General features: G+C 40.4%; 1 long non-coding RNA gene and 1 other non-coding gene across 3 annotated transcripts; both read right to left on the bottom strand.

Moving 5' to 3' along the window:
* LOC136400790 (uncharacterized) lies at nt 1-25254 on the bottom strand. 2 transcript variants are annotated; one of them, XR_010750393.1, is made up of 3 exons: nt 25192-25254; nt 24828-24902; nt 1-1225 (listed from the first exon to the last, which is right to left on the bottom strand). It is a non-coding gene; the product is annotated as an uncharacterized lncRNA (long non-coding RNA). The 2 variants fall into 2 exon arrangements; XR_010750394.1 differs by lacking the exon at nt 1-1225 and adding an exon at nt 15402-15565.
* TRNAL-UAG (transfer RNA leucine (anticodon UAG)) lies at nt 24742-24815 on the bottom strand. Its single transcript has one exon. It is a non-coding gene; the product is annotated as a tRNA-Leu (tRNA).
* Nucleotides 25255-25712: the final 458 nt, after the last annotated feature.

The following is a 25712-nucleotide window of genomic DNA, read 5'->3' as shown; positions in this document are numbered from 1 at the left end:
CAAAGAACATATTATTACAGTTGATGCTTCCTCCTTCTTTTCTCATTCTCTTTCTTTCTCTCCTCTCTCTACAAATAAATAAGTATAATCTTTAAAAGAAAAGAAAGAATAAGTGAAATAGAATTACTAGATGAGTAATAAAGAATTCTCTTGACTTCTGACATGCTGTTCTTGTGGTTTTATTGGTGGGGTGGGAATCAAAGTCAACATATGAATAAAGAATTGGCCATGGATGAGACTGGCAGAGACAAGGGTAAGAACTGAAGAAAAGGAAGGAACAGAGTCCATGCTGGAAAGCCCAAAAGTAAGAGATGTTATGGGTTTATAAATAAAAGAGATGAGGGGAAATTGGCAAATGTGAGAAGCAGGGTCAGAGGTTAGAGACAAAATGTAATTTTATATAAAATTATGCATTAGATTGGACTGTGGTTGTGCAGTGGAACCACATTTAAAAAGAGTTGAAGGTGGTGGAAGAGAAGCCTAGGTCGACCAGAAGTGTGCAAAGTGTCTCCTGGAGGCAGTCTTAATGTCTCCTGAGCAGCAGACAAGTATTTCAGAAAACAGATTCAGGACACATTTCCCTAAGATTTGTGTTGCCTTATCCATGTATGATTGCAGTGGGGAAGGTGAGTACAAACCAGGGGAATCTTCCTAGAGTTATCTGGAGGGCAGCTGATGACGAACTCCTAGCCAAGTGAACTTCCGCAGTAGGAAGCCCAGGCAGAACAGAACTAAGATCTAATCAGTATTTACTCAAGACCTATGCAGAAGGGCCCCTAATGCACTTCTTCACTTCACCTTTAGAACACGCATGGCCAGCATCACTGTGCCAATTTACTTGTGAAGTTCAGCAATGGGCAGAGGTCACATAGGATGTGGAGGAACAAATCCTCAATTTCAAGTCTCAAGTATTCACAAGTGCCAGTAGGTGGCCAACCAGGCATGCAGAGTACAGGATTCGGAGGTTACTGGTAGACGAGATCAAACTTTAGGAGAGGCCAGGATCATAACTGTAAGGCCAGTAGGGTCTGCTCCATGTCTGACGATGCACCTGCCTTCTTGACTGACTGATATCAAAAAGCCAATTCCACAAGCTAATCCACGGGACACGTCCATTCACACGTAGCAGGAGTAACAGGTGCGCATGAGATCTAGGTCTCCACTTGAACAGCTGTAGGTCACAGGTATCAGTTCACAAAGCTCCTTGAAAGGTCTCCCGGGGCAGCTGGAGGGAGTGAGGGTTGGTGAGAGTTCGAAGTTCATAGAAAAAAAAAAAAGGAATAAAAGAAGAGAGAAATGGAAAAATTACCATGGGAAAATAGGTAATTTGTATTTTAAAAATTATGTTTTAATGAAATATAAATTACAAACTATAACAGTCACCCTTTTAAAGTGTCAATTCTGTAACATTTAGTTCACTTAGAAACTCGTGCAATCATAATCATTAACTTTTTCTTTTCATCATCATTATCTAACCCATAACTTTTTTTTTTTTTTTTTTTTGGTATTTTTCTGAAGCTGGAAACGGGGAGAGACAGACAGACTCCCGCATGCGCCCAACCGGGATCCACCCGGCCAGCCCACCAGGGGCGATGCTCTGCCCACCAGGAAGCGATGCTCTGCCCCTCCGGGGCGTCACTCTGCAGCAACCAGAGCCAGTCTAGCGCCTGGGGCAGAGACCAAGGAGCCATCCCCAGTGCCGGGGCCATCCTTGCTCCAATGGAGCCTCGGCTGCGGGAGGGGAAGAGAGTGACAGAGAGGAAGGAGGGGGGAGGTTGGAAAAGCAAATGGGCACTTCTCCAATGTGCCCTGGCCGGGAATTGAACCCGGGTCCCCCACACGCCAGGCTAACGCTCTACCACTGAACCAACCGGCCAGGGCCTAACCCGTAACTTTTTTTTTTTTTTTTTTTTTTTTTTTTTTTGCATTTTTTCTGAAGCTGGAAACAGGGAGAGACAGTCAGACAGACTCCCGCATGCGCCCGACCGGGATCCACCCGGCACGCCCACCATGGGGCGACGCTCTGCCCACCAGGGGGCGATGCTCTGCCCATCCTGGGTGTCGCCATGTTGCGACCAGAGCCACTCTAGCGCCTGGGGCAGAGGCCACAGAGCCATCCCCAGCGCCCGGGCCATCTTTGCTCCAATGGAGCCTTGGCTGCGGGAGGGGAGGAGAGAGACAGAGAGGAAGGCGCGGCGGAGGGGTGGAGAAGCAAATGGGCGCTTCTCCTATGTGCCCTGGCCGGGAATCGAACCCGGGTCCTCCGCACGCTAGGCCGACGCTCTACCGCTGAGCCAACCGGCCAGGGCCCGTAACTTTTTTAATAGGATTTTATTGAGACAGGAGGGGCGGAGGCGAATGAGCAAAAAGTATAATTACTTCACTTAGTTGTTCATTGCTTGCTTATGTGCCTTGACCTGAAAGACCAGGGTTTCGCATTAGTGACATCAGCATTCCAGGTTAATGTTCTATCCACTGTGCAACCACAATCCAATCTAATGCATAAGATATTCATCGGCTGAAAATGATACTCACTTACCTGTTAGCTGTCACTCTTAGTTTCTTCCTCCTCCAGTCCCTAAGGATCACTAGCCCACTTTCTGTCTGTCTGTATCTGTCTCTTCTGATGATATATGTGTGAAAGAATACAATGTGTGACGTTTTCTCTGGCTTCTATTACTTAGCATGTTTCAACGCTCATCCATGTAATAGAGAGTGTCAGTGCTTCATTCCATTTATCATTTGATAATAGTCTATTGAGAGGATCTACCACTTCTGTTCAGCCACTCGTTAGCTGATGGACAGTGAGTTGTTTACACCAGTAATTTATATTTATTGAGAGCTCCTTCTGTGACAGGCAGCACCGGGCTAACATACTCTATTTCACAGTTAAGGAGATAGGCTTGGAGAATTTCAAGTACTTCCCCAAGATTAAGAGCTAGCTATAGGCGGAGCTAGTGGTTGAGGCCCAACCTCAGAGGTCATAGATTCACATGATAGAACTTAAGAATGATACAGAAGGGTATTCAATGAAATTTCACCCTTTCCCCCACGTTCCCCAACCACTAATTTCCCTCCTCCCTTAGGGACACTACAGTTGCCATGCTGTGGATTCTGATCCTATCAGAAAAATACTTGAACTCCAACATGTATGAACAACAATTTATCATGAATCTGTCCCACTAATTTATAATGTCACTTTTATGGTATAGTAAATTTTCAATTCTATTTCTAGTATGCTTTTCAGAAATGTACTGGGTTTCTGGCCTTTCTTTTCTATTTGCCATTTTTCTATATTCTCTTTATCTTCTTTTTAACTTCTAAAGTTCATTTATTTCATTTGTTTTCTTAAGGCCTTACCCAATTTGTCATTCATTCTTGTATTATATTTTAGTCTTCATTTCTGAAATATTTTCTTTTATTGTTAATTCTGTCCTAGCCCTGGCTGGAGAGCTCGGTTGGCTGTAGCATCGTTCTAAAGAGCAGAGGCTGCCGGGTCGATCCCGGGTCAGGGCACATACAGGAAGAGCTTGATGTTCCCATATCTGTCTCCCAGCCTCACACTAAAAAGAAAATTCTGTACTGAGTTCTGTCATATCACCTAATTCTGCTTTGTGGTTCTTTCAGCTTTTTTATTTCAGCAAAATATCATTTACCATAACTATTTTTAAGTACATAATTCAGTCATATTCAGTGCGCCCATGCTAGGATATAGCTTTCACTACCTTCCAATTTTAAAATAATTATTCAAAACACTGAACGGGACTTGAGAAAGATGGAGGAAGCAAGACAGTTTCTGACTCACTAAATCTAGTCATGGAAACAGTCAACCCAAAACAAACATCCACAGGCAGTATTTCCAAGCATGTTCTATTTCCAGAGCTTTTCGTATTTCCAAACAGAAAATTGGGGTCCTTTCAATAATAACTCCCCATACCCTCCTTTGCCATGTTCTATCCTCATTTGCACTGTTTTCCCTAATGTCTTTTAGCTCATTTTGAAACAGCAGATTCCAGTTTTTATCTGTCTTGTGGGCCTGTCTTTTCTGATTTCAGATTGGCGGAGTCAACCACGTAGCATCTGGTGGTGAAAATCAGTGGATACATCCCACCTGGGAGAGAAGGGAGTCTGCTAGAGACACAGATGCAGCCTTCCTAGGGTCGAGCACTCCTACATTTACAGTACCAGTTGGCGAGTACTACACCTGGTCCTCCGACTACTGGGGACATGACTGCCATACTTGGGTCCTGCAGAGGGGTCTGCGGCTGGACCGGCAGGCTCTTTTGGAGAGCTCTTTTACTTGATAAATTCTTCGCAGAAACTTAGACACCAATTGGGCTGTGAATCTTGAAAATGGGACCAATCTTTCCCACCTCAAGTGCACAGTGGGTACCCCACAGCCCCACCAGATCAATGACTTAGTCCGCCCTTCCAGTCCCTGTGGCTTCACTCTGCTGAGTCCATTCAGACAGGGGAATCAGGCCCCACACAGCTGATACTTTTAGAGTGCAGCTCCCAGGGGTTCCGTCCTGGAATAAGATAGCCAGAAGGAGAGCTGTGTAGGTACATCACAGGGGGACCACTCCTATCATTCATACAAGCTCAGGCCCTGCTATTCTCCCAACAGGAGACTCATTTGACCTGTATTTCTGGCAGACAGAGGCCCTGTCCTGCTGAGTTCAGTTCTGTGTGGGCATCGGAGAGCTGCTCAGAGCTAGGACCTTCACTGAATACTAGATCATTTGGCCTGTGAAGGGAAGACAGGCTTCCAGGCACCACCCCCAACGGGAGATTGTTTGGATCTGTCATTCCATGTCTGGATGCCCCGCCCTGCTGCGCTCAGTTCCCCAGGGGGAAGGGTGTATAGCTCAGAATTAAAAGATTCTGAGTGTGTCTCCCTTAGAGGCTAATGTCTAGGACCAGAATGAAGTGCTTAGCCGCCTCCTACGGGTCCATCACCAACACACACGAGGGGAGACTCTTTTTATCTTTCATCCCAAGTTCTGGTAGCACATTCCAGCTAAACATGTTCCTACAGCAGGTACAGCTGGCTGCACCCAACTGAACTTGAGGCATGCTTCTCCTGGAAGAGCTAGAGTTGGAGAGTCTGGCACAGATGGAGTGGTAGTATGGCTGTGAAGTAGGATACACTTTCCCCTCACTGAGTGCCTGAATGCATGTTCCCCAAGCAGGGGACCCACTAGCCCTGTCCGCCCAACTCTGGTCACACTGCCTACAAGCTCATAACCTGTGGAAGGGACTGTGGGTGGCAGCCAACCTGGGCCCACTTTATAGTCTTTCTTTAGAACGTTCTCGAGGAATACCATGAAACCCCAAGGGGAGGCAGTGTAGCTGATAGGTAGCAGTGGACCTCAAAGAGCCCTGGAACTTTATAAATCTGTACCCAGATCTAAGCTGGAGGAAGCTGCCCATTGTACACAGACTTACCCATCAAACACACACCCAGCCCCAGTAGATGCCATAGGAAATAACATGATTTAACTCCAGACAGGTAGCTCAAAGCCCGTTACACACAACACCTGAAACAGACCTGTACCTCCACCTCACCTAAGTGACCCAAAACCAACACAAGAGCGGTGGGCTACAGTAAACACCAGATCTTGACCCAACCAGCCACACAGGTGGAAAACCCAAAGAAAGATGTTAGAAGGCACCACTCCTTCCTGGGAACAATTCCACATTGGGGTGCAGCCCCTGCACAGGGACTCAACATAATGATTGAGGTTCATCTTTATAATCAGACAGACTGAAGGGTTAAGTCCTCCCAAGAAATGGCCAACAGCATTCAAGACTCATCTATAACCCACCAGGAACATTCCTGGAGCACTGTGCTCAGGAGATCTGGAACATAGCACCACTGAGCCCAACAAGACACCTACTTAATAAACCAATCGTCACAAGTTTGGGAGCCATAGCTGATCCACCTAATACACAGAGACAAAATGGGGAGACCAAAATTATACCCCAAACGAAAGAAAAAAAGAATCCCAGGGAAAAGATGTAAATGAAATAGAAGTAATCAACATACCAGAAGCAGGGCTTAAAACAACAGTTATAAAGATGCTCAAAGACCTCAGTGGAAGAATGGGTGATCTCAGTGAAAACTTAAACAAAGAAACACTAAATCTTAAAAAGGAGATAGAAACCATAAAATGGAGCCAGTCAGAAATGAAGAAAACAATATCTGAAATGAAGAATACACTAGAAGGAACCAGTAGCAGGTTAGATGAAGCAGAATTTATTAGCTATTTATAGTAAACACTGAAGCAGATCATCAAAAAGATTAGAAAAATAAAAGAAATTATAAGGAACCGCTTGGACAACATCAAGCATAACAACAACTACAGCACAGGGTAGAAGAAGAAGGAGGAGATTGAGCAAGAAATCAAAACCTGTTTGAGGACCTGGCTGGTTGGCTCAGTGGTACAGCATATGCCCGGTGTGTGGATAACCCGGTTTGATTCCCAGTCAGGGCAAACAGGAGAAGTGCCTATCTCCTTCTCCACCCTTTCTCCTCTCCTTTCTCTCTCTTTCTCTTCCCCTCCCGCAGCCAAGGCTCCATTGGAGTAGAGTTGGCTCGGGCACTGAGGATGGCTTCATGGCCTCTGCCTCAGGTGGTAGAATCGCTCTAGTTGCAATGGAGCAACGCCCAAGATGGGCTGAGGATTGCTACCTAGTAGGCTTGCCAGGTGGTTCCCGGTCACTAACATGTGGGAGTCAGTCTCTCTGCTTCCCTACCTGTTTGAAAAATAATGACTGAAAGTTCCGTAAACAGGTGAAAAGTCCCAGAGGTTCACAATACAAAATTTTAATCAAGAAATGCACACCAAGACATACCATAATTACAATGGTAAAGGTTAAAGACAAAGAGTGAATCTGATTTTGTTGTTTTTCTTTTTGATAAATTGATTTTTACATGAGAGAAAGCGAGAGAAAGAGAGAGACAGAAACATAGATCTGTTCCTGTATGTACCTTGACCAGGATTCAAACCAGCAATCTCTGTGCTTTCAGACAACACTCTAACGAAATGAGCTATCTAGCCAATGCAAAGAGAGAACAAAATGGTAAGTACCTACAAAAAATAAAATAAAATAAAAAAGCAACAAAAGATAGAGCATTAGTTACCTACAATGAAGCTCGCATAAGACTCTAAACTATGTCAATGAGTCTCATTTTTATGTCCCATCTATGTATGGATTCATATACTTCTTAGTTTTTTCTGATTTACTTATTTCACTTAGTATAATGTTATCAAGGTCCATCCATGTTATTGTAAATGATCCGATGTCATCAGTTCTTTTGGCTGAGTAGTATTCCATAGTATATATGTACCAAAGCTTTTTAATCCACTCGTGCCACTGACTGGGACACTTGGGCTGTTTCCAGATCTTCAGCTATTGTGAACGAATGCTGCCATAAACATGGGGGTGCATTACTCCTTTTGGAACGTGTTCTCTGGTGTTCTTAGTGTATATTCCTAAAGGTGAGACAGCTAACTTCTCTACAGGAATATTATGCCAGAAAGGATTGGTGGGAAGTATTCAAAATGATGAAGAAAATATACCTACAACCAGACTATTCTACCAACAGAGCTATCATTTAAAATTGAAGGCCAAATAAAGACCAAAAGGCTAAAGTAGTTCATTTCCAACAAACCAGTATTACAAAAAAAAAAAAAAAAGTTAAAAGCATGTTTTACAAAGGTAAAGAAAAAAAGAGAGTGGAACACAGATATAAAGAATAAGAGGGCAAGATTTGACTATCAATAAAAACCTTAAATGGAAATAAATTAAATCATCCAATGAAAAGACAGTGGGTTGTATAATGAAAAAGAAAATATGAACCACGTCCCCGCTGTACAGAAGAAATCACAGAAGAGGAATATGTATGCACAGAGTGAAAGTGAAGTGATGCAAAAAATTATTCCATGCAAATTGGGAAGAAGAAAAGAACCAGGTGGCTGTGCTCAAATCAAGACAAAGGCCATAACAAGAAGCAAAGAAGGTCACTACATAACACTTAAGGGATTGGTGCTGCAAGAGGATATAACCATTGTAAACATGTGCACTGAACACAGGAACACCTAAATAAATAATATAAAGATGATCTTGGTGCACATTAAGTGAGACACCGACAGCACTGCAGTCATAATAGAAGATTTCTCCACCCCACTGACCTCAATGGATACATCTTCCAGACAAAAAATCAACAAGACAACAGCAACTTGAAATGATGCACTGGATCAGAGGGATTTAATTCATATTCACAGAATATTTCACACCAAAGCAGCAGAACATACATTCTTCTCAAATGCACATGGAACATTCTCAAAGACAGACAACATATTAGAACATGAAATAAGTCTTCATAAATTCAAGAATATTAAAGTCAGAAAAAGCATCTTTTCTGACCATAATGGTATGAAATTAGAAATCAATTACAATTAAAAAATATATAAAACATTCAAACATATGTAGGCTATATAACAAGTTACTAAACAATGACACAGGTTTAAAAATGAAATAAAAAAACAAATCAAAAGTTACCTGGAGACAAGAGAAAATAGAACATCACAACAACCAAAAATCAATGGAGGCTAAAGCATAAGCATAGTCCTGAGAGAGGGAAATAGTCAATAAGGCAATACAGGCTTACCTCATAGATGTAAGATAAAATCTCCAAAAAATCAATCTAACTTTACAGTACACGACACACTAGAGAAAGTAAGAACACACAAAGTCAAGGGGAAAAGAAGGAAAAAAATAATAAAGATGAGATTAGAAAGAAATGACATAAAGACTGAAAAATAGCCCTGGCCGGTTGGCTCAGTGGTAGAGCGTCGGACTGGCGTGCAGCAGTCCCGATTTCGATTCCCAACCAGGGCACACAGGAGAAGCGCCCATCTGCTTCTCCACCTCTCCCCCTCTCCTTCCTCTCTTTCTCTTCCCCTCCTGCAGCCAAGGCTCCATTGGAACAAGGTTGGCCCGGGCGCTGAGGATGGTTCTGTGGCCTCTGCCTCAGGTGTTAGAATGGCTCTAGTTGCAATGGAGCGATGTCCCAGATGGGCAGAGCATTGCCCCCTGGTTGGGATGTCAGATGGATCCCAGTTAGGTGCATGCAGGAGTCTGACTACCTTCTTGTTTCCAACTTCAGAAAATACAATAAAAAAAAAGACTGAAAAATATAATACAAAAGATCAATTGATTGAAAAGCTGGTCCTTTGAAAAGATGAACAAGATTGACAAACCTATAACCATACTCATCAAGAAGAAAAAAAAGAGAGGATCCACATAAATAAAATCAAAATAAAGAGGACAGGTAACAACCGACACAAAAGAAATACAAAGGATTGTGAGAAAATACAACAAATACTATATGCCAACAAAATGGATAAATTCTTAGAAACATATTATCTACCAAAACTGAATAAGAAAGAATCCAAAAATCTGAATTAACAAATTACAAGTAAAAAACAGTGAAGCAGGAATCGAAAAATTCCCGGGAAACAAAGGTTCTAGACCAGAGGCTTCACAAGCAAATTTGACCAAACAGTCAAAGAAGAACTAACACCTAGCCTTCTCAAACTATTCCAAAAAATTCGAGGGGAGGGAAGATTTCAAGCTCTCTTTATTCTTTTTTCATTTTTTGTATTTTTCTGAAGTTGGAAATGGGGAGGCAGTCAGACAGACTCCCGCCTGCTCCGGACCAAGATCCACCCGGCATGCCCACCAGGGTGTGATGTTCTGCCCATCTGGGGCGTTGCTCCATTACAACCAGAACCATTCTAGCACCTGAGGCAGAAGCCGCAGAGCCATCCTCAGTGCCTGGGCCAACTTTGCTCCAATGGAGCCTTGGCTGCAGGAGGGGAAGAGAGAGACAGAGAGGATGGAGAAGGTGGAAAAGCAGATGGGTGCTTCTCCTATGTGCCCTGGCCGGGAATCGAACCCAGGACTCATGCATGCCAGGCCGATGCTCTATCACTGAGCCAACCAGCCAGGGCCTCAAGCTCTCTTTTAGGAGACCAGCACTTTTTAATTTCAAAACCAGATAAAGATACTACAAAGAAAAAAATTATAAGCCAACATCTCTGATGAACATAGACGATGAAATTCTCAACAAAATAGTAGCAAAATGAATCCAGCAATACATTAAAAAGATCATACACCATGAACAAATAGGATTTATTCTGGGGATGCTAGTTCAGTACAGTATTTGAAAATCTATAAACACGTGATATCACAATACAAAAGATATCACACGATCATATCAATAGATGTAGAAAAAGCATTTGATAAAATCCAGCACACAGGTATGATCAAAACTCTCAGGAAACTGACAGTAGAAGGATCATAGCTCAACATAATCAAGGCCATATAGGACAGACCCACAGCCAACACACACTCAATGGGCCAAAACTGAAAGCAATTCCCTTAAGATCAAAAAAGAGACCAGGAGAAAGCTTTCACCACTCTTACTCAACATGATACTGAACGTTTCAGCCACAGCAATCAAATAATAAGAAGAAATAACAAGCATCCAAACTGAAAAGGAGAAAGTTAACCTGTCATGATGTTGTATAAGGAAACCCTAAAGACTCCACCAAAAAACAACCAGGTAGAATGAATAAATCTGGCAAGGTACAGGATACAAAATTAATATTTAGAAATTGATGGCATTTTTATACACCAATATTGAACTATCAGAAAGAGAATTAAAAAAACAAACCCATTTACTATTGCAATCATGACAACAATGACCACAAATACGATGCCGACATATAAATTTAACCAAGCAGGTAAAAGATGTGTACCTGGAAAAATATAAGATGCTGAAGACAGAAACGGAAGAATATACAATAAGGGGAAGCATTTACCATGTTCACCAACAGCAAAAATTAACAGAAAAGAAATCCCTACAACCAAAGGAATCTACAGATTTGATGTGATTCTTATTAATATACCAATGGCATTACTCACAAATCTAAAACAAATATTTCAGAAACTTATACAAAACCAGAAAAGGTCCCAAAAAGTCTCAGAAACATTGACAATAAAGGAGAAAATTGGAGGAATCATGTGACAAAGCCATTGATATCACCACAGCATGGTATTGGCACAAAAACATCCATATAGCCTGACCAGGCAGTGGCGCAGTGGATAGAGCATTGGACTGGGATGCAGAGGACCCAGGTTCGAGACCCCGAGGTCGCCAGATTGAACGCGGGCTCATCTGGTTTGAGCAAAAAAGCCCACCATCTTGAACACAAAGTTGCTGGCTCCAGCAAGGGGTTACTCGGTCTGCTGAAGGACCGCAGTCAAGGCACATATGAGAAAGCAATCAATGAACAACTAAGGTGTTGCAACATGCACCTTATGATTGATGCTTCTCATCTCTCTCCATTCTTGTCTGTCTGTCCCTGTCTATCCCTCTCTCTCTCTGAAAAAAAACAGCCATATACATCATTGGAACAAAATAGAGAACACAGAAATAAATCCATGCCTTTACGGTCAGTATATCACAGAGGAAGCAAAAATACACAATGGGGTAAAGAAACTCGCATCAATAAATGGTGTTGGAAATTAAAACTGGACAGATCCGGGAAAAATAAATGGAAATTAGACCACCAACTTATACCATTCGCAAAAATAAACTCAAAAATTGATTAAAGACTTAAATGGAATTTAGAAAAACCATAAAAATCCTAAAATATATAGGCAATAAAATTTCAGACATTTCTCACAGCACTCTTTTTACCAATATAGCCCCTAAGGCAAGGGAAACAAAAAAAAATTAATAAATGGAACTACATCAAACTGAAAAGCTTTTGCACAGCTACAGAAACCATAAACAAAATGAAAAAGGAAGCCACTGAATGGGAGAACATCTTTACCCACTGATACTTTGGATACGGGGTTAATTTTCAAAATGTATATAAAGAACTTAAACACCACAACATCAAGAAAATGCAATTAAGAAATGGGCAAAGGACATGAATAGACACTTCTCCAAAGAGAACAAATCACCAATAGACATATCTTATTTTTCTTTTTCTTAAGTGAGAAGTGGGAGGCAGAGAGAAAGACTCCCCCAAACGCTCTAACCTGGATTCGGGATTCGCCTGGCAAGCCTTCTATGAGGCGATGCACTTCCCATTTGGCACCTTTGCTCTGCTGCTCTTATAGCGCCTGAGGCCAGGCCATTAAATCATTTTCAATGCCAAAGGCAAACTTGCTCCAACCCAATCATGGCTGTGGGAGAAGAAGAAAATGACAGAGAGAAGAGAGAGAGGGAGGGGTGGAAAAGAAGAGGGTTGCTTCTCCTATATGCCCTGACCTGGAATTGAACTCGTGACATCCACACACCGGGCTGATGCTCTACCACTGACACAACCGGCCAGAGCCACAGATATCAAAAAAGGCTCAAATTCACTCATCATCAAAGATGCAAATTAAAACAACAGTGAGGGATCACATCATGCCTGTCAGCATGGCTATCATCACTAACTCAACAAACAACAAGAGGTGGGGAGGATGGAGAGAAAAGGGAACCCTCCTGCACTGTTGGTGGGCGGGATGCAGACTGTAAAAAGTCTATCAAGTTTCCTCAAAAAATTAAAAATGGAACTGACCTTTTTCACCCAACATTCCCACTTCTGGGAACATTGAAAAACCCAAGACACTAATTCCAAAGAATATATGAACCCCTGTAACAGAGGCCTGGTTACTTAGAACAGACTGACAGCTGTCAGAGGAGAGGTGGTTTGAGGGGCTCGATGAAAGAAGGTGAAGGGATTAAGCAGAAAACGATGTCTAAATAATGCATAGACATAGACAAGTGTGGGGATAGCCAGAGAAAAACAGGGGAGGGGACAAGTGCACACGGGCACAGTTGGGATAAATGAAGACAGAAGGACTTTGCTTTGTGCAATGGGTGCAGGATATACAGTGCAGAGATGATGTTTTGTTGAGTTGTATACACTTCAAACCTGTATGGTTTTGTGAGCCAACATCACCCCAATAAATTCAAGAAATTAAAAAGAAAAACACAAGCAAATCACAACACCTGAAAGAGCTCACGGGGAGAGGGACATTGGCCACTGTGAGAGGTGGAATCAGCCTGTGGGCAGGTAGAGGAGAGCCTGCAGGCAGGATCTGCTCAGGAATGTGTATCCTTTCCTTCCCTTTCTCCTTTTCTTCTTATCTTCTTTCCTGAACAAGTTGAAAACAGAATCCCATCTGTCCTCCTTCCTAGCCGAAAAACAAAACAACATGGAGCACATCTTGCAAAGAAGCCTTGAGCAGACAGGGTCACTAGTCACAGCAACGAGTCTTCCCACTGATTCCCACAGGCACTGGAGAGTGAGCAAGACAAACTTTTGTCACGTGAAGCCAGTGAGCATTGGGCCCAGAATTGCAGCCTAATCCACCCCAGCACTCCACTCACCACAGCCCTGGAGTCAGTCTTGCCCGTCATTTATTTGTCTACATAAAGTTTACTGGGAAACAGCTACACCCAGCATTTACATATCGTCTGTGGATGCTTCTGTACTACAACAGCAAAAGAGTAGATACAACACAGACCACACTGCCTGCAAAGCTGTAATATTTATTATCTGGCCCTGCACAGAAAGTTTCCTTGACCTCTGATCTAATCTACCTTGACTGACACAATCATAATACATAAAGTGAGGAAAACCTCCAAACCATTTGTAAAACATGATTTTACAGTAGCGGTAAGACCTTGGGAAAGGTACTTGCTATTTTAGTGGTTGTATGAAAAATGGGTGCAATAACGGCATTTATCCTATAAAGTGTTATGAGAATGAATAATCAGGAGGCTTTGCAAGGGAGATGCAGGAGTATCCTGAAGTAAGGGAGAGGATATGAGCTGGTGCATAGAAAATCAGTAAGGCAAAAACCTAGCACCTTCTAGACATCCAAGCAATGATGGTAATTACTATCCAATTATATAAAACCAAAATATATTTGAATGGAAATAGAAGACAAGAATAAAATAAGAAATGCTATTAACAGTGATAATCTTTTAAAATATTAACAGGTAGGGCCCTGGCCAATTTTCTCCGTGGTAGAGTGTCAGTATGGCATGTGGGTGTCTCAAGGCACACAGAAGAAGCACCCATCTGCTTCTCCACCACTCCCCCTATAGCTTCTCTCTCTCCCTCTCTCTTTCTCCTTCCTGCCTCCTGTTGCCAGGGCTCCATTAGAGTGAGCTGTCCCCAGGTACTGAGGATGGCTTTATGGCTTGCCTGTCAGGAGCTTAAATGGCTCCGGTTACAAGGAGCAAGGGCCCCATAGGGCACACCATCACCCCCTTGGGGTTTGCTTGGTAAATCAAGGTACGGGTGCATGCAGGAGCCTGTCCTTGCCTTGCTTCATCTCACTAAAAATTTTTTTGTTTTAATTAAGATGTTAACTGGTAGGATTTGAAGGGCTTTTTCCTTTTTTTTATAGAATTCTGTGTTATAAATTTTCATGATGAACATATATGAATTTTATAATCAGAAAAGGAAATTTTAATGGTTTTAATAAGTGCTGACATTTTTTAATATTTCTGTCATTTTACAAAACATCTTTTGTTGACATCCTACAAATGACACCCTTCAATAATGCCCCAGTACTTATTCCTAACACAGCTGATATATTCATAAAAATAAAAGACAATTTATGACAAGCTAATTATTCACGTACTACTATAGTATACAAACATACACAAGTGAAATTTATTACCATTCAATAACTGTGAAATGTATGAAATTACAAATGTGATTAAAATAATGCACAGTAGATGGCAATTCACCACTTAGGTCAAAAGTGCCCTTTAAATTGCAGTTATGGTGTTAAATCTCTAAACAAAGACATCAAATCTGTACCTGTTTTAAAAGCATGCATCTAGACATTAACTTCATACTTCACTTATTTATATTATAATACAAATGAACTTACTCTGTAAGATTGATATTTAGTTTTCTATTCTTTCTTAATATGAGAATGCTTTTTAGCAAGTACGTTTTATTCCTTTTTTTGAGTTATTTGGGGTGACACTAGTAATCCAAATCAGAAATGTTGCAGGTACACAATTCATTCTACAACACATCATCAGAACACTGTATTGTGTGTTCACCACCTAAGTCAGGTCTGTCCATCCGCATTTATCACCCCTATTCCCTCCACCACCATTTTACATAAACCTACATCGTCCAATTTTTTACATCTGTAATTATTTTTAAACTAATTTTTAATTACATTAATCTTTCTTAAAACTTCACACACAAGAAAATAGCAGCATTGGTGAGCAACAGCCATCAGCATTGCTACTGGTCCTCATCTATCACACTCTACAAATGTGGAATTACCTTTTTGACTTCTGTAATATTTGTTATTTCAGGGAAACATTTCAGAGAAACTGGATGACCTTCTACCTGAGGTCATCTTCATCTATTTTTTCTTCTCCATCTTCAGTGTAAACAATGAAAATTGAAATGTCATTTGCTGAGATACCAAATTTTTTCAAAGCCCATAAAATCTAAGAAAAAAAGAAAAAAGACAGAAAACCCAGGAGTTTTTATATCAGAAGCACCTTCCCATTTGCTGTCTTCCCTGCTGGGGTTCTTATTTTCATATCCTAAGGGTCGCTCTGCCTACCGTTTATATCTTACGACTCCTTCCTAACATCCACCAGTTCCCCTCTAGAGCACTCTGCTCTAAGGGGCACCTCATTCCTATGGAATCAAGCTCAGACTTCCAGCATGGCACACAAACAACCCCTGCCTCTGGCCACAGAGCACCCTCAGCCACGTACTCCCGAGTCCCAGCCAGTCAGGACTATTTGGAGATCCCATCATCATTTCACACTTCTCTGCCTCTGCTCACACTCCGTTCTCTGCTTGGAGTGTCCTCATTCTTCAAAGTCCAGTTCAAATGTCACTGCCCACAGCACCCTCCTTACAGAATCAGTTGTTCTTTGCTGTTCCCAGAGACGTGAATCATTTATCCTAGAGCATTAGCACTGCTGTCTTGTCATCATTTTGTTTTTGTTTCTTTTCTTTGTGACAGAGAGAAAGGCAGAAGGAAGGACAGATTGGGACAGACAGACAACAGAAAGGAAGGGAGAAAGACGAGAAGAACCACTTCTTCGTGGCTGGACCTTAGTTGTTCACTGACTGCTTTCTCATATGTAGCTTGACCAGAGGGCGGGGGTACAGCAGAGTTAGTGACCACTTGCTCAAGTCAGCAACCTTGGACTTCAATCCAGTGAGTGACCTTTGGGCTTAAGCTAACATAGGGTCATGTCTATGATCCCACGCTCAAGCCAGCAACCCTGCGCTCAAGTTGATGAGCCTGCACTCAAGCCCATGACCGCAGAATTTCGAACCTGGGTCCTCCGAATCTTAGTCCGATTCTCTACCCACGGTGCCACCACTCAGTCAGGCTCATCTGCCTTCCTTAGGAATATAGTTATTATTTCTCTTCCCAGAAATGTTTGTGCGACAGAAACAGCAAAATAAATGTTTATTGAATTAAATGGTTTCTTAAATTATTTCAAATGATCACAACCCCCCCCCCAATAATTATTTGGTAATTTTATCCTCCCGGAAGGGAAGAGTTTTATTACCACACATTTTATAAATATTTCAAACATCTAGAGATTAAACCATACCACACGTTTCCTAATTTTACTTTTAATGATATTAGTACCCAATGGTGCGATTAATAGTAGCCATAATATTAAAAATTCATTAGCAAAGTTTCAGTTATTTTTTATTTTCATGTCCATACCTCTATCACTTTGACTACTATCAGTACCTGAACCGCAAACTCTTTCTGAGTGTGTGAATAAGCATGTGATAAGGGTAGTTCTACGAACCAGGCTGGCTCTGTTATATGGAAAAGACGTGGATTCTATACTCAAGGAGTTTATTGGAAGAATTAGCACAGAAATATCCATGCCTACTGTTTTATCAGTTGATTTCAGTATAATTTAGAGGAATCCTCCTGATCTGATGCACACAAAACTGTCATCACTTAACTTAGAGAAACCTTTGATTACTAATATGTTGTGACTCCAACCATATTTTTCTAGAACGAGGCAGTGCCAAATATCAACTCTCTGTCTAGACGTCTCTTCACTATTATTTTCATTTCTTATGAACAGCAGGCTGACTGGAATTTAGCCTCCAACTCAACAGTGAAGATCAACACAACCCTTATCGTGACAAGGTCGACAGAAGTAAAATGAGTAAAATCCATACTAATCACGTTGTTGTACAGACGAGGCGAGCTCTGACGCACGGCTGATGGACAGCTGCCCTGACGGACAACTAGAAGCAAAATACCAGGAATTCTATACACCAAAGGTTTCCCACGCTACGAACAAAAGCGCACTTCCATTCAGCCTTTTTAACTTTTGATCTCACCATATTACTTGTATTTTAGCGTAACCAAAACATACATAGACAGGAAGAAAGTAACTTTACACAAAATGTGTGACATGACTCAAAGATCGGCATTTCACACATGGAATTTAGCGGAGAGAGCACGTTATTAAATAACAAAACGGACTGCAAAAACTTGATTTTTAAAACAATTTCAATCAAAGTCTTAATGAGATCTGTTATTCTTCAAAGAACCTAACATCATTTGACATTCTGCATATTTGTTTATGTCTCCCCCACTACTATATAAAATATAGAAAAGCAAGAACATTCTTCCGTTCCTCCTTCCTAGAATGGTGCCTTCACGTTCGAAGGTGCTATATAAATATTTCTTGAAAATGAACATATAACTTCTATGTCCTTTCACACTAGCCTCTAATGGCACCAGAAGCCACTTCTCCCGGACACAAGTTCAAGCCCAGTGTTTTGTACCTGTTCACAATACCTGAGCTGTCCTTTACTTAATCTGGCCAAATCCTGCTCCCCGCAGCCAGCCCAAACACTGACTCCCTAGTAAGGCCTTCCTCAGTATCTCCTCTATAGTCCCAGTGCACTTTATTTATTCTTTTATTACAATTAACTCACTGACTCATGGTTACTGAACGTTTATCTTCCTAGATAAATCCCCATACCCTAACAATGAACCCAAAAGTCCCTCAAGTGTTTATTGAATCAATCTATCTCCTGAGTCTACCAGTTCTAGGGAGTGGATTGTGTCGGGTCTCCTCTTCTTCAGTGAGCCTGGTATCTGTGGGAGGGACTTACAGTGGAGGTAGCAAGTGCATCATAAGCCAGGTCCTGAGATCACAATGGCAGGGAGCTTGGCAACACACAGTGAAGTCAGCACAACACAAGCTGAGACCAACATGGGGTCAGCCTGTGCAACAGGAGAACCACCAGGATTTAGAAACACGTTCTCACACTCTCATTCGCATCTTCTAGCCCTCATGGGAACAGATGAAACACCGTGTATCAGAACCACACCCAGGAGCCTGGAAGCCGCAAGCAGGCCAGCAGCTGCAGCCTAACATCTTCAATGTAATGACTCTTTGTCTATAGTTTATACAAAAAAGATAATTTACCTGCTCTATAGACGCTGTGGTTATCTTAGGCAAAGTCTAGCCTTTCAAGGTAAAAAGTACAGGGGAGATCTGTGACCAGGGCTTAAGATATTTACAAACTAGTGCCTACATTAAGAGACAAGAGAATAGTTCAAAAATTTACCTTAAAACCCACTGAACCATCCCGCTTCCTTTCCATCCCCAAGTTCCCATATCATCTTTATTCTTTCTCCTCTACTCTTTGAGTATATATTCTTTCTCTCTTTCTCTCTCTCTCTCTCTCACACACACATATTTACAATATGTCAGATTTTAATTTTTTTATTATTATTATTCAGTGAGAGGAGAGGAGGCAGAGACAGACTCCCCCATGCGATCCCATGAAGATCCACCCAGAAAGCCCATTGGGGGGTGATGTTTTGCTCATCTGGGGATCACTTGGTTATTCAGCAATTGAGATCTTGGAATCAGAGGTGCAGGCCATAGAGCCATCCTCAGTGTTCGAGGCCAGCTAGCTCCAATCAAGCCCTGTCTGCAAGAGGAGAGAGAGTGCAACAGAGAAAGAGAGAGAGAGAGAGAAAGAGAGAGAGAGAGATAAGGAGGAGAGAGAGAGAGAGAGAGAGAGAGAGAGAAAGAAGGAAGAGAGGTGAGGGGTGTAGAAACTGAAGGGAGCTTCTCCAGAGTGCCCTGACCTGGAATCGAAACCTGGTCATCCACATGCCAAGCTGATATTCTATGACTGAACAAATTGTCCAGGGCAGCAACAGATTCTTTAACATACAAAAGCTATTACTATCTCTTTTTAAACAGAGTAAGGTACCTCATAATGTAGGAACAAGAAAACACCTGCTTTCTAAAGGTCTTCCTGTCTGAAACTTAAAAATAAAATGGGATCCAGAACTTCCTTACTTATTCCCAAGGTGGAATAATAGCAGAAAGACTGTAAGTATGTATAATAAAGTGCAACTCCAATAATCCACTCCAGTTCTGCTTTCAGGGTTCGACTCACTCCGAACCTTTGCCTTTCCCCCCTTATACACTCTAAGACATAGCCAGTGTTTCCCAACGTGGGGCCCATGCCCCACAGGGGGGCAATTCGATAGTTAAGCGGGGCAATTTGAAAATGGACTCCACACGACTTGAACTCTTTCGCCCCGGGCCATTTAAATGCAATGCTAGATATCGGTGCCAAATTTAACAAAAAATGCGATTCTTAAATAATTGTGGTAAATAATTATTAAGTATAATTTTGTTTGACGAGACCAAAATATCAACTGGGTGATTGGCGCCGTCAAGTAAACTTCGTCCTGGGTTCACTGCGGAGCGTGCCATCTGCCGCGGGTAACCCCGGACGTTTTAAAAACTCGCTAAACAACGCAGTTATTCTCACCTAATTGGCCCATTGCAACTTCTGTAGTGTTTCACATCATTCAGTTGGTGTTATTTGAAATAAGTGTCAGTCAAAACTGTTGTAAAAGCTCGTTGATTTAATAAATATACATATATATATTGTATAGATATAATTGGTAAGTATTTGATATTATTTTTATCAATATTAAACTCTTTATTAAGTACTTCTTGCATCGGGGCTAGAAAGCACTAATATTTTATAAATATTATTGGGGCTATAATAGTGCATGTACGACAATTTTAATTTTAGAAGCATAACTTTCCAGAAAATTCTGTCAAGTGGAAAAAATATAGATACCTTTTGATTTGCGGTGGTAGTGTAGTAAATGTGTTATATACATTTAAATAAATATGAATTTTTAGTATACGTTTACTCTATGTCACATTGAATATATTTTAACACATATTTTAATATTAGTTTTTAATTGATCTTATTTTTATTATAGCCCATAGTAAAATGAGTGGTGCAAGCAAGAAAAAAACTCGTCAATATTCGGAGGAATATTTAAAATTTGGGTTCATACCCACTGTTCACGATGAGCAAATTCCTTTTTGTCTTTTATGCCAGCAATGCTTGACCAACGAATCAATGAAACGAGGTCGTCTTGAGGCGCATTTGAAGGCGAAACATAGTGCTCATATTAATTCAGATTTGAGTTACTTTAAAACTTTAAAGAAAATTTTGAAAAAAGAACAACATTAAAGTCTCTATTTACTGCTCATACTTCAACTAATAATCGTGTTCTTGAGGCTAGTTATCAAATTTCTTTATTCATCGCTAAAACTGGAGAAAATCACACTATAGGAGAGAATTTAATGAAACCGTCAATATCAGCATTTCTTAAAACGGTTCTTGAAAAAGATGACAAAGATGTAAAAGCTATGCCACTCAGTAACAATTCTGTTAGCAGAAGAATAGACGAAATGAGTGAGGATATTGAAAAACAACTTATTGAAAAGCTGAAAACAAGAAAATTCTCCTTGCAAATGGATGAATCAACTTTGAGAGACAGTGAGGCAGTATTGATAACTTACGTAAGATATATTGATAAAGGACATTTTGCTGAAGAAATGTTGTTCTGTAAAAGATTAGAAAGCACCACTACCTCCAAAGATATATATAATAAGCTAAAAAACTACTTAGATGTCAATGATATACCAATGAAAAATATAACATCTTGTGCTGCAGATGGTGCTCCCAATATGATGGGCAAGAAAAATGGCTGCTTAAAATTGATGAAAGATGCGAATCCAGAAATGATTCTTGTGCATTGTGTTATTCATAGGGAAAACTTGGTAGCTAAAAACATCTCGCCTGTTCTGAATGAAGTATTACATACAGTAATAAAGTGTGTTAATGCTATTAAAGCTAGTGCCAAATGTGAGCGTCTTTTCAAGCTATTTTGTGAAGAACAAAATGAAGACCATGTGAGACTTTTACTTCATACTGAAGTAAGATGGCTATCTAAAGGAAACTGTTTGAAAAGATTTATGGAACTGTTTGATACTCTTAGTGATTTTTTAAGCGACAAACCTGAAATGAAGTATCTGTTAACAATAGATGGTAAAGCATTTGTGAGTTATTTAGCCGATATCTTTGAAAAACTAAATATATTAAATAAGCAACTTCAAGGAACAAATAAAACTCTTGTCGATGCAAAAGCAAAGATATTTGGTTTCATTACCAATTTTGAGTTATGTCAGAAACATATTAACAACAAAAACTTTAAACAGTTTCATTGGCTCCAAAAATGTGAAGTAACTGATACCGCTTTACTTGTTATTGTCAATCATTTGAATATTCTATCGGCTGATTTAAAAGAAAGATTTTCTGATTTAAAACAAATTGATTTCCCAACATGGATGATGCGGCCAATGTTAGTGGATTTGTCTGATATATCAAATATGCAGTATCAAGAAGAACTCGCAGAATTGCAAAATGATGACTCAGTTAAAGCTTTATTTAATATCAAAGGAGCTATGGCATGGCTTTGTGAGGAAACAGAAATCAAATACCCAAATTCAACCAAATGTGCAAGAAAACTATTGCTACCGTTTCCATCTTCATTTTTAGCTAAATGTGGATTTAGAGCTGTAAATGATTTACTGGTAAAAAAAAGAAATTGGCTGGATATAACACAACGTGGAGACTTGAGACTAAAGCTAACCAAATTGGAACCTAATATAAAATCTCTGTGCAGCAAGCATCAAGCGCAAGGATCACACTAAATGAAAATAATAAATTAATATAGAAAAATCTGTATTAAAATTATTTGGAATTTAAATTTCTGTTTTTCATTATATGTTTTGAAATTTTACTTACTGTGTTTTGTTAACAATTTCATAGTGATTTCTTCCTAGAACCTATCATTTATGTTTATTAAGTGAATAAATCACTTAATTTAATTATTTTAATATTATTTTAATATTAAAAATTATGTATGTTCCATAGGGGGGGACATAAAAATTTTAGAAAGGTTAAGGTGGGGCATGGCACAAAAAAGGTTGGGAAACACTTCTTCTTCCCACCATTCAGATTCTAAGAAATAAGCACATCTTGATATGCAAACGTAACCAGTTCTAACCCCAGTCAGGGCAGATTCAGAAACAAACTGATAATTCTATCTCTCTGTCCCTTCTTCTCTCTAAATTCAGTAAAGCACAGAAAACAAAACTCAAAGGGGAAATAAGAGAAAGGGAGATAGACGTGAGGGAGAACCTACAGACTAAACTATAAATATGACTTCAGAGACCTCACAGTCAAATGCAAAGTGTGGACCTCATTTGCATCTAATTCAAACTCTCACATATAACTTTGTAATGAGATTTAGAATATAAATAAAAACCTGCATGTCAACTGGATAGTTAGCATTAAAGAATGACATTAAGAAATAAATTCCTCTATTTTAGATATATATAAAAATTTATAGGTAAAATGGTATGACTGGTATCTAAAATCTACTTCAAAATAATACGGAATAGGGTGACACAAGTACAGATGAAACACACAGGGATAATCCATCTCCCTAATTCTACTGCAGGAACAGGTACTACATTGGAAGCAGTTATACAGCTTTCTTGTGTCTACTGGGTCTTAAACAATCCCAACACTGAATAAAATGATTTAAGTACCAAGAGCTAGAATAAGCTGTTCATAATTACATCAGCATACAGGAAAGATCTGTGGCTTTGTGAAGAAAATAAAGAAAGAATCTCCTTGTTTTCTCTCTTGCTGATGTACTTTCAGGCAAGAGGATTAACAGAGATCTTTGTAAAATCTCAGGAATTCACTTCCAAAGGCCAGAGAATAGGGACTCGAGGAGTTAGAAAAACTGCACAGACAAGAGGAGGAATATATGAGAACACTCACAGTAACTGCAACTGTGGGTGGTGAGTCTATTCAACTATTCAACAAAGACTTGTTAACAAGTTATTGTATATCAAACGCTTAGATTGGTGTTGGTAGATGTACTACCCATGTCATTATCTTTATGAAACAACTAATTTTTAAGTCCAGAGAGGTAGCAAAAATGACACTGTAGGTAAGAAAGAAAGCCTGACCTCTGAGTCACATAATAAATACATTCCCAATACATTTAAATTAGGCTCTTTCTGAGGCTAATCCACAGTACAATGGGCAGTGTAGTGAGACTCTTCTCAAATGCATTCCCCACCAATTCTTTTCTTAGTTCAAACAAAAACATAATCTTAAGAACATCCATGCTGAAATCCAAATCCTGCTTCTCCAGGGCATTTTTTGGTTGCAATGATGGATGGGAGCAAAGGGTTTCTGGCATTTGGTGGGTGGGGTCATGGGTGCTAGACAGCCTGTCAACCTAAGAACTGGCTTACAAATGTGTCTCATACCTGAAGGACTCTTGAATGTCCTACTCAACATTCACAGAGGTGAAACAACTGTTTATAATTATCTAAGCCTTACAAACTAATTCCATTGCACATAGAAATATCAGGATTCTTTTGCAGTTATAACGCACACTGAATTCTCAGAAAGTAATCACTTTATTAACTAAGGGAAGAATTAACTTGGTTTTCTACAGAAATTTACTAAGAGCTGTTCACTGGCATAAAAACTCCTACCACTAAGGCAATATAACCCATCTAAATCAGTCTGCATTTCAAGTATTAGCATTCATGGTGCAAGTAACTGACTATTCCTTTATCTCTAGTATATAAGTGGTTAAACATTTACATATTGAAAGGTAAATACACATTCCTTTATAATAAATATTTAAAATCTATTTCCTGTAGTATATTTAGAGCATTACACTGATTTTTTAATTAAGTATGGAAGTATATTATATTTATCTATTAATGCAGGGCGTACTACAAAGTATGTGCTATAAAAAAAGTAAATGGAGTGTAACAAGACTAAGAATCAGTTTTCTACATGGTGACTTCAGACTTATGAAAAGAAGAATTAATGTTTGCTTACCTTTTATTTTATTTTATTTTATTTTATTTTATTTTTTCATTTTTCTGAAGCTGGAAACAGGGAGAGACAGTCAGACAGACTCCCGCATGCGCCCGACCGGGATCCACCCGGCACGCCCACCAGGGGCGACGCTCTGCCCACCAGGGGGCGATGCTCTGCCCATCCTGGGCGTCGCCATATTGCGACCAGAGCCACTCTAGCGCCTGAGGCAGAGGCCACAGAGCCATCCCCAGCGCCCGGGCCATCTTTGCTCCAATGGAGCCTTGGCTGCGGGAGGGGAAGAGAGAGACAGAGAGGAAAGCGCGGCGGAGGGGTGGAGAAGCAAATGGGCGCTTCTCCTGTGTGCCCTGGCCGGGAATCGAACCCGGGTCCTCCGCACTAGGCCGATGCTCTACCGCTGAGCCAACCGGCCAGGGCCTGTTTGCTTACCTTTTAAAAAGGAACTTTGAAAGCAATGAAACCAGTCCAAGGCATCCTCTGTCCCACTGGAAGCGGTCTGTCCACCTGTTAATACATTGTTGTGAACAAAATCATTATTAGCCTCTCTGCATATAATGCAGACTCCTTAATCCTCATTCTTTACTTTGCATTTTGGTGCTGCGTTTATTCACCTTTCTCTAATAAACTGTACTTCCCTTCTTTCTGTTTCCCACCTTAAAAACTCATACCAGACAACAAACAGTACAAAAAGGTCTCAATAAATAAAGCATCTCTGAACCCAAAGATGACTAGATCTCCAATAGCCTGGTAAAACCAACACAATAATGAACACAAAGGTGCCTTTAATACATACTTATGGACTGGCATAGTTTATATTCGTTCTTTGATTTCAGAGTTCATTTCTAGTTTCAATACAACTTGTAGCACCAAACCAGTCAGGAGGGAAATTCAAGTTCATAACTGAATAGAAAACCTGAAAGAAAAGGAACAGGGACCTTCCCTTAATAATGCTAGGAGTCACAGTGAACAGTAATATTTGAGCTGACTTCAGTCAGATGAGTCAGAATTAACTAAGGTTAATCCAGTCTATCTGAAGCGTAGCAAGAGTGGGTAAAAGTAGCACAAGTTGGGGCTGGTGAAGCCGACTGGACTCTAGACAGCACAAAGTCTTAAAGCCCTGGTAAAGAGTTTGTTTTCATTCTTCAAGCAATGTTTTCCAGTGATGTTTATGAATAATGTTCCAATTTCCCATTCAATCCTTTCTTACGTGAAGAATGGATTAGAAGGAAACAAGAGTAGGCAGATATCCGCACACTACTTAGTACTTAACAGCAATGGATCCTGCAAGTTCAGTTTTAGGATACCGACAGAGAA

Source organism: Saccopteryx leptura, chromosome 3, assembly GCF_036850995.1.
Source record: "Saccopteryx leptura isolate mSacLep1 chromosome 3, mSacLep1_pri_phased_curated, whole genome shotgun sequence".
NCBI lineage: Eukaryota > Metazoa > Chordata > Mammalia > Chiroptera > Emballonuridae > Saccopteryx > Saccopteryx leptura.
Note: the sequence above shows the minus strand (reverse complement) of the source record. Positions and strands in the feature narration are given on the sequence as shown.